The sequence below is a fragment of the Carassius gibelio genome, chromosome A4 (assembly GCF_023724105.1).
Source record: "Carassius gibelio isolate Cgi1373 ecotype wild population from Czech Republic chromosome A4, carGib1.2-hapl.c, whole genome shotgun sequence".
NCBI classification, from domain to species: Eukaryota; Metazoa; Chordata; class Actinopteri; order Cypriniformes; family Cyprinidae; genus Carassius; species Carassius gibelio.
This window is the reverse complement of record NC_068374.1, coordinates 32,038,231-32,047,658: the sequence shown is the minus strand read 5'-3', so window position 1 is coordinate 32,047,658 and position 9,428 is coordinate 32,038,231. Positions and strand designations below refer to the sequence as shown.

Sequence of the window (9,428 nt, the reverse complement as noted above, 5' to 3'; positions counted from 1 at the left end):
TTCCAAAGCTAAGCAGAGTCTTTTTAAACTTTTCAAACTTTTTTTATTTATATATGTAAAGTGGAAAACTAAGTTTAGGTTGTCAAACTGTGTCTTGGAACATGGTTCAAGTCAGAAATTAAATTTGCAACCCATTTTACTTCTGTAATGTGTCGTATTTCAGAGTAAAACCGAATATTCGTTGTGGAAAGCATTCAACACCACAGTGGAGCCAAGACCTGAATGTGATTTCACAGTGTACCATCCTGAAACACCACCGGCTGTACTTTTTTAGACACTTTGTCTAAAAAATAATGATTCTTTTAATATTTTTTTATTTTTTATTTGCTCTACTGCATTAGCTAGAGGCAAGAAATCCTGCATTTGATACAACACTATTTGACTATTTGTTAACTTTGTTTTCCCATCCTTGCAGCCTTAGTGGCATCTGCAAGAAAGGAAGACAGTCAGACAGAGATTTCTTCGCACTGATGAATTAGACCAGGAGCATGTTTTCACAAAGTAAGTTTTTCTGTCGTTATGTTAACTAACCAGATTGACAATTTCCAATGTGAATAGAATTTCATACTGGAACAGAGCTGGACCTGAAGGCAAGCTTGTGCTCTTCTAGCTTTAAGACTAAGGATGCACAGTTTATCTAAATCATGATGTTTTTCAGATTATGTTGGCGATTTTGAATTTATTTATTAGGATCAACCCACATGATGTATCATCTCATTTCATATATCATAAATTATCAAAAAAAAACAAAAAAAATATATATATAATATATATACATCAACAAACAGACAACAACAGACTTTTAATATACTTAGTTTTATTTTTTTATTAAAACAAATGCTAATATTTTAATAACAAATCTTGTATAAATTTTGAATTTCATGTCTAAATTCACAACAAATTTTTATTCACGTTCATGCACTTAACACATGCCTTAATCCAAAATTTGTCACAGAAAGATAGACTAGTAAACTGTTAATTTTAGTTTTCAACCATTTGTAATTATTTTATTTATTTAAATAGTATAGGATTTTATATCATCCATTGCTCTGTTGTTGGCCACAACATAATAACAATCAGTCCAGAAATGTAATGTCCAAGGTCTACTAGGTCACCCCTCGGCCATATCAGCTAGTAGTCCAGCTAATGACCAGCTAGAGACATTTTTTTTTCTCTCCAGTGTTTTTTTTTTCAGGTAATAAGATACCAACTCCCAAGAAAACCAGTAGAGAAACTTTCACAGACTTGGTCACCAACTCGGGAAATGAATTGTGGCAAATTTTTTCGAAGGACGATGCTTTTCCTGCAAAAGTTTATTCCCGCTCAGGATGTGTCAATTTACGCCAGAGAGAAACTCCTGCTCCTGGAAATCCGGAAGCTGCATTGATGTCTCGCGTATACCTTATTCATGGCAACATATGTCGGGCCGGCTTTCCCCACACATCAACATCGTTTTCTGGGCGCGAGTCTCTGCAGGCACCCTGCCACTCGAGAGTATTTATTATTCAAACAACTGTGTTCCTGTATTCTGTTTTTTGGAGCAGAGGAGGAGCAGAGGTCTGTGTTTGGTGTTTTGGACATGCTCAGGTACAGTACCTTCTCCATCAGTGACAGCTCCACATCAAACCTGTCCCTGCCAGACTCTCCCCCCTCCACCCTATTAGCCCCACAGCTGAGTTACAGCAGCCGCCTCTGCTGTGCACACCAAAACTTCTCTCGTGCTCAGCTTCTTTGATTATACAGACAATTAAATGCAGTTGATCATATTTTGGAAATGTTTTTGGCTTGTTTTCTTTTGATTGGAAAATAAATCCGTGCATTATTGCTACAAATCTTAATGGTAAAAAAGGCGTGTTGCATTAGAAGAATAAAGTAACAGTTCAAGCTTGGATAAAAAAAAGTGTCACTCAAGCATTTTCTTGGTTTCACTTTTTCCTGCACACAAACGCACACACATCTCCGCACAGTAAAGCCTTCTTTGAGAAGAAGCCTTCCTCTATATATCTGCGGCTCAGTCCTAGGCTCCCTGTGCTGCCAAAAACTAGCTTCACTTTGCATACAATATTCATACCGTGTCTGAAAAATGAGGCTTGAAGGTCTGGTCATCTGAAAGACCAGGCAATCAGCGATTGTCTCTTGTCCTTATAAAAAAGAGTGGTTCCTCTCCATGCGAGGAGACGGCAGTGAATGGAGTATTTTTTGATGAGTGACACCCTCAGTCATACTGTTGCGTTTTATGTGTGCTGCTCATTAATAAAGGAACACCCCAGAGAGGGCGAACGGGGGAGAAACTCTGTCAGCAGAGCGTGTGCACACGTAACTTTTTCGCCTTTTGAAATGTCAGGTGCAATTTCAGCTCTGTGATCTTCTGAAAGCAATGCTCGGTCCCGCCGTCGTGTAGCTGTTTACCGTCTCTGCTTTTTTTTCTTGACTCCTGTCAGTTTGCGTAACAAGGTGACATGTTTGTGGGATAGATGAGGCTGTGGAAAGGGTGTGAAAATACTTTAAGCATAACTCCAGGGGTGTATGACAAATAAATCATTCATGTGTACGCCGCTAACCAGTGATCAAAGGCATTGGCGTTTACTAGTAACAAACGGGTGTGATGGATATCTTTTGGGCCCTATAGTAAGACACTTAGATTGATATTTTATATCAAACACATTTTTTTATATAAATAGCAATGCAATAAAAAGAAAACATACAAAACAAAAGTACTTTAAACTTTACAACAGCATCTTAAAAATACATGACATTCACGTCAGTCTGTTATTGTTATTTATATATATATATATATATATATATATATATATATATATATATAAATAAAGGGTACCTTATGTTATATAAATATAATATAATTAAATTATATGTATTTATATTTAAAAAAAAATACTTTATATATGATGGGTGATTCATTTGGTTAATAAATCAGCATTTGTAAAAAAAAAAATATATATATAATATGGATTTTTTTAAATGGTGGCAGTTTTGTCGCTGTATATGCATGAGTTTGCATGCTTTTGCTAGTGTGTGACCATCTGCTGAACAAGCTAATATTCTGCATTTTTTTTAATGTAAATGTTATGCACAGATGCTATGTTATACAAGAACTGTTTTCAGAATCACCCCTGCATGCAAAAAACAGTTCTGCACTCAGCAAGAGGAAGTCATTTAAACCTGTTAGCTTTTAGTGAGCATATTAAATGTGTCAACTATAAGTAAAACAGTGTAAATGCCAACAATATTCATGTTTTTATATTTGTAAACTGACAGTTCATCACAAATTCATGACAAAAGCCTCTCAAATGCCTGCAGTGGGAATGCTCTGTACAGCGCATTTCTTTTTGAAAAGACATCATCCATTATGGTTCATCATTGGAGATTTGCATCCTACGCTTTCAAAACGAGATAAATATTTTTCGATCATAAATTCTTTAAGCTTGTAAGCCATGATAAAAATGAAAGCTAGCTGCTTTTATGCAAAGGAATTTTGCGTTTAAAAAAACACTAATGGACTTGTATGTTAGTCCGTTTACTGAATAATTAACAGCTGCATCACATGCACAATGCGCAGCCATACATTATTGATCCCATGGTTGTTTTTGACTCTAGAGGGTTTTTATTTCAATTAATAAACACTCTGTGGTTGGAATAAGCACTTACATTTCTAAGCAGCATGGTTTGCTAGGTTTTAAATACTGTGCTTCTATATAAAAAAAGTTAAATCAATTTTCTGGTTTCTCTCATTTTTGTAGAACATCGATGGCTCAGAAAATGAGGAGGTAAGTGCATTTTCCAGGCATGTTGAGATGTGATGATTCTCATATGGGTGACACAGGTTGGATTTCTAATCACATTCTTGATCTTTAATTTCCTGTCATTTTCCACTGTATCTCAAATCCAGCAAAAAAGACTTTCTGTAGGACAGCACACAAAACTAGAATGCCTTTCAGCAATATTTTCTGAAGAGTAGCAAACAAGGCCAGTGTGGCCTTTTCGTCCAGGGGACTACTTAAATATTCAAGGTGAGGGCCACCAACACACCTAAACGTTTCACACTAGTAACTTTACTAGTAACTTACAATAAATTTACTGAGATATAGATATAAAAAGTAGATTTTTGTATAGACGTAATGTAAAAACAGGAGGGTCATAAGGTTTCCTTTGGAAGGTTTTAGAAGAGCTTTTGTCACTGAGACAGATGTGTTGCAATGGAAAGGAGGCCCCAGTAGTGATTTACCAGCTTAAAGTCTGCATCTCAAGGGCATTTACATTATCAATTAATGGAATATTTAAAGGCTTAGCGTATGGAAATGTGGCTATCCATACCTCTCAGCAGGGGCTGTAATTACATTTCAGTGAGAGGAGGCCAGTGGAGGAAAGCTCTCAGTAAGACACCTGGAAGGCACAATGGAGCTCAGGACTGTGTGATACAACCACCATCAGCTTCTCAAGGCATACAGGTAATAATCGAGCACAACGAGTCCGCTTCAGATGATCCAAGAACTTTTCTTAAATTGCATTGTGGTAAATCTTTTAGATCTTTGTGAAAATAAGCACTGTGAACAACTATTGCATTTATTTATTTTATTTTTTCTGACAAAACCAATGGTAAATTTGTTGGAGATATATATATATATATATATATATATATATATATATATATATATATATATATATATATATATATATATATATAATTTTTTTTTTTTGACAGGAATTGATGGGATGGAGTTGGTGCTAGACCTGAACTTGATTCGAACCTGCTTCTTCCACATGAGCACTACATTACTATGTGGTAACCACAAGGCAATAAACCTTGTTTAGTGAGGAAAATCCCGAAAGAAAAAATTGTTTTTCTGCTCCCCGACTGGTCTGGCACTGAGACAAAGACATCGTATTTCTCATGCACAGTTAACCTTTTCATTAAACTACATTGCATAATTATCGCAAGAAGCCCCGGCATCCTCTATTGTTGTTTAATTAGCCAGTTAATGTTGTTAGTCTGTGCTGCAAACCATTCATTTGTCTTGCTTAAGGAGCCTCTCTCGCCGTAACCGAGAGGAAATTGAGTTAGTTATTTATTGTGAATAGGGACAAAGTGATCGTTATTACATTTTAATAAGCTCCAGTTTACACTGCTGAGTTGTTGATTACAGCGAAGGCTTTATGGAAATGGGACTTTCTGTTGTGTATGCATCAAGTTGTCCTGTGAGAAAGTGAGAAGACATGGCATGCTATATGTGAAGTTGCTCTCAAGTATTGATCCTGGTAATATTCTTTAGCACTTAACATTTACACTAGCTGGACGGGATATGAAGTGCCTTATTGAATGTGTACTTTAATGCCTTCCTCTTGTGACAGGCCTAATCGATAGCCTTTGCTTCATTAGTTAGCAGAGCTCTCAGTTTACCCTCCTTTAAAGATGAAATTTATCTATGACAAAAAAAGAAACCAGATGTTTGCTAGACCAGGTATTTTATAGTCACTCCTGTTACCGGCGTACAATACTAAATCAATACTGATCTTGTTTGGTGCCGGATTTATGACTTTATTTAGTAAGTATAATAATAGGGTGGGTTTTTTTTTTCATTGTGGCTCTTTTTTGGAAATATTTTTTGAAAATGTTTTGAAAGGGGTGGAGTTTTTAACTCCACCCCTCCCCAAATTTCATTTCTACTACATTTATTCTGTTTAAATTCATATTCATCCATTTATTTCCACCACAAATAACAATGATGGAAATTATATATATATATATATCTGTTTATTTAAGGCTTATTTAATAGCACTTTGTCACATACTCATATTAAATCATACTTTTTGACAAAATTACAACAAATTACGCACAATAAAAATAGTAATAAAATTAGATTTACTGTCACATTTCATCTCATGCTTGTTTTTGCAGGCATTTTTGTCTCACTAATTTCGCTTTTAATAAAAAGTTTTAATTGTAAAATTGTTTGTTGTGGTGGAAATGACACTTGCTTATGTAATTTACTTAAAATTGATTTATTTCATTGTTTTGATAATTTTAGGGCATCTGTAAATTAGTTGATATGTAAATGATATAATAATATTTGTATGATGGATTGTTTAAAGTTTAAGAAGTACTTTTCAGAGTTTTAACAAAAATCTAATTTTAGTAGTAGAAGAAACGCCCAGTAATGCTTGTGATTTGCCAAATCATGTGTCTTTGAACTATGAAGATGATCCAAGACATAGCTGCAGCTTTCAGATAAAGAGTTTTATCCTGGAGTTTCTGTACATTCTGTTTTTATTTTCATTCTCCTTAGGGGTTTTTTTTTTTTTTTGGATACACGCGATTAATCACCCTCAAACTTATATCTGTTCCTCTGCTGACCTACACCTGAAATACTGCAGTCAGCGTCTCTGAATTGCATCCATCTTCCCTGTGCAATTGGTTGACCCATTATCTCATTAAAGTCTACAAGGAAAACTCCTTCTCTTTATCTGTGATAATCTAATTAGCATGAGGCAGATGGTTTAATAAGCGATATCTGCGCCGTTTAGCCTCCCAATCGCCCAGGTGGAGAGCCGGGGAGCCTCCTCTGGATGCCTCCTCTCTTCCTGCCTGTGAATGGCTCTCTTGGGCTCATATTAATGCTTCCTCTGCCTGAGGGTAGCAGTGCTCGCTTTACCTCCAGATAGGAATACAGAAGAAGAAGCTGAGGGAATCAAACAGGATGGAACCCTAATTATTTTGCTTATTAACCAATCCTAACTAGTTAACAGATGTTGCGCAGCGAATTAATGCATTCTTTCCTTTTAGAATTTTCTTTCTTAATTAGATTGTTTGTCTCATCTACATGGTTATCAGCGATAATGGCACTTGCCCGCAGGTGAAGATCAATATCATATTGTGCAATCGGCCCGTTCACATTACCACGTGAGTTTATCAGACGTGACTAGGAAGAGCAGAAGGGCAGAGAGAGCAAGAAAGACCATCATTAAGAAGAGGAAAAAGTCCAGTGACCAGATTACATTACAACCTTGTTTTTTCCCCTTCTGACAGTTCTACTGGCTGATAATGAGATGAAGAACCCGGTGTCCAGACGTGAACGCTCAGATGAAGTCCGGCCGACAGACAGCCCAGCCATGGCCACTACATCCTGAATCTAGGCAAATAGGAGCCGGGCAGTCAGCCTTCGAGGGAAAGATCCGCTCAATTACTTCCCCAACTTTCAGCTGAGGTCTTCTTACTGACCGGCTGAGAGGATCTGTAATGAGAGCGGATTTAGAATAAAAAGATGTGCCCATCTACAAAAGCAGAAGGGAGCTTGGCCTCGCATTGATGGCTGGAAATGGTGGGGAGGTCAAGGCGAATCTGTGAAGCGTCGCTCCGGTGAAGGATATGGCAGAACGGCCCAGCAGATACAGAGAGAAAGGTGGTCCGCTTCCCAGCTCATCCAAAGCCTCATAAGCAACATAAATGGAGCTTTGCTCCACTCGTCTACACTCTGGAAAGACCTTAATGGCCCCCATTAACACAAACCAAGAGGAGGTCTTATGGAAGGCAGCCACAGAGTTACTCAAAAGCTGAAAATCAGAGGCTGAAGACTTGGAAGAACCAGATTTTCTTTGAACCAAAGAAGAGGACCTTTCTTTCTTCTTTACCGTTTAGATTATTATAAATGCACCTAAATCTTTGCCTATTTAGCTATATTAATATATAAATGTTCCAAAATTGATTTCAGTACTTTAGCAATAAATTATGCATTGAATTGAAAAAAATATAATATGACAAAAACGGATGAATCAAGTACATACCATCACTTCCTGGATTTGGCAAAGTTAGTGTATTACTAGCTTCTCATTTCAAGATCATTCGGAATTTTGACTTCTGTCCTCATATGATCTAAACAACATGCCAATTAAATGGTCTGTGAACTAATCAGCCTCAGAAACACTTTCAAAGGAAATTGATTATTTCTGAAAGAAAACATGAAATTAGTCTTGTACTTCTTGCCTTATTTCAGAGAATAGAAATCATGCTTATGCTATCTAATTCAAACCGGTGCTAGCTCGCTCGGAGAGGAAGGACATCAGAAGTTAATTACACTCAGCTGTGAATTGAAACCATATCTAATTGCATGCTGGATTAATTACAAGCATCTGTGGTGTGCATGCCTAAACAAGAGCCCTCATAAATAACAGCAGGTACATCAGCACAGATGGGAATTCTCCAGCACAGAAAAAATGCTACTACTGTACTTCTTGTTTGGTAAGACTTAGAATCTTAGTATCTTGGAATCGTTATATTTTCTGAACCTATTTATCCTGGTATTAATATTTGTCTCTGGCCAGCTGAGATAGATTGCCGTTTAAAGTCTTAAAGTGTCTCCTGTGGCCAATGTTTGTGTATGTATTTACGTGTAATGTTGTCAGGTTTTCCTTTCTTTACGATGGCCAAATGTATCCAGATGTTTCTGAGGAATGTAAAAATGCATCATAATGGAACCTGATGCGTTTTCATATCCAAAAATACTAAAACTTTGTGAGTGGAGTTGAGCTTTTGGTTAGTTACTCTATAGTAAATTTAATTACCTTATTTTAAGAACAGTAGACGCCAGTGGTGAGTCCCTGGTAGGTTTTTCTTCGTTATTTCTTCAGCATCTGTGTATAGGGTCTCGGTTTCAGACAGATCATCCCTTCGCTCCCCTCCCGGGCACCGATCAACTGGCGTGTTTACATACAACACTCTTCAGTTTAAAGGAATTTGCATAGTCAAATCCCTTCTCATATTATAAATGTAATTAAATCTCTTAACACAGAGGCAACCTCTGAATGTTTTCGCTGCTGAAGCACTTTCCCCCACCGCTGTTTTACAATCAATTTAAATGAAGGAGATTCACAGTCATCGCCGAAGTGCTCTGATCAGCATCAGCTGTGAGTTTATGATGTGCGCAATACAGTCGCAATTAATGCGTGCCCCGTCCTCGCAGGCGTTCTGTGCCTCAGGCCGCCTCGGGAGAATCATATCTAACTTTGTGCGGACCTCAGTCAAAACTTAGACTTTGCACGCATCAAGTTTGCATTAAGAATATTAATGCCCATATTAATTTTGTATTGACCTTTCTTGGCCGCCTTCATCCGGCAGTCTAAAGAGAGAAAGAGGCAGTTTTAATTCCCCGGCTTGAAGACCGAGAGCCTTCGGCTAATGAAAAAAGGCAGTCAAACAGAGCTGCTCACACAACATATTAAAATAGCAAGATCAATAGTCCACTCTTAAGATTATAGCCAAACATTCCCATATTCCCAAACAGCAGGCAGGAAAGAGTACAGCCCTTTCTGTTGGATGCCAGCAAATGAAATCAATTGCACAACTTTAATCTCAGACATGGAAAGTAATAGGTGTAAATATTTGTGATATCTCTGCTGGGCGTTTTGTGGAGGATGTC

General features: G+C 37.2%; 1 long non-coding RNA gene across 2 annotated transcripts; it reads left to right on the top strand.

Annotated features, from left to right (window-relative positions):
• The first annotated feature begins 358 nt into the window (after window positions 1–358).
• Window positions 359–8,462, top strand: LOC127970408 (uncharacterized). Of its 2 annotated transcripts, none has more exons than XR_008156598.1 (5): window positions 359–501; window positions 3,759–3,785; window positions 3,908–4,028; window positions 4,363–4,466; window positions 7,043–8,462. It is a non-coding gene; the product is annotated as an uncharacterized LOC127970408 (long non-coding RNA). The 2 variants fall into 2 exon arrangements; XR_008156599.1 differs by lacking the exon at window positions 7,043–8,462 and adding an exon at window positions 4,721–5,264.
• Window positions 8,463–9,428: the final 966 nt, after the last annotated feature.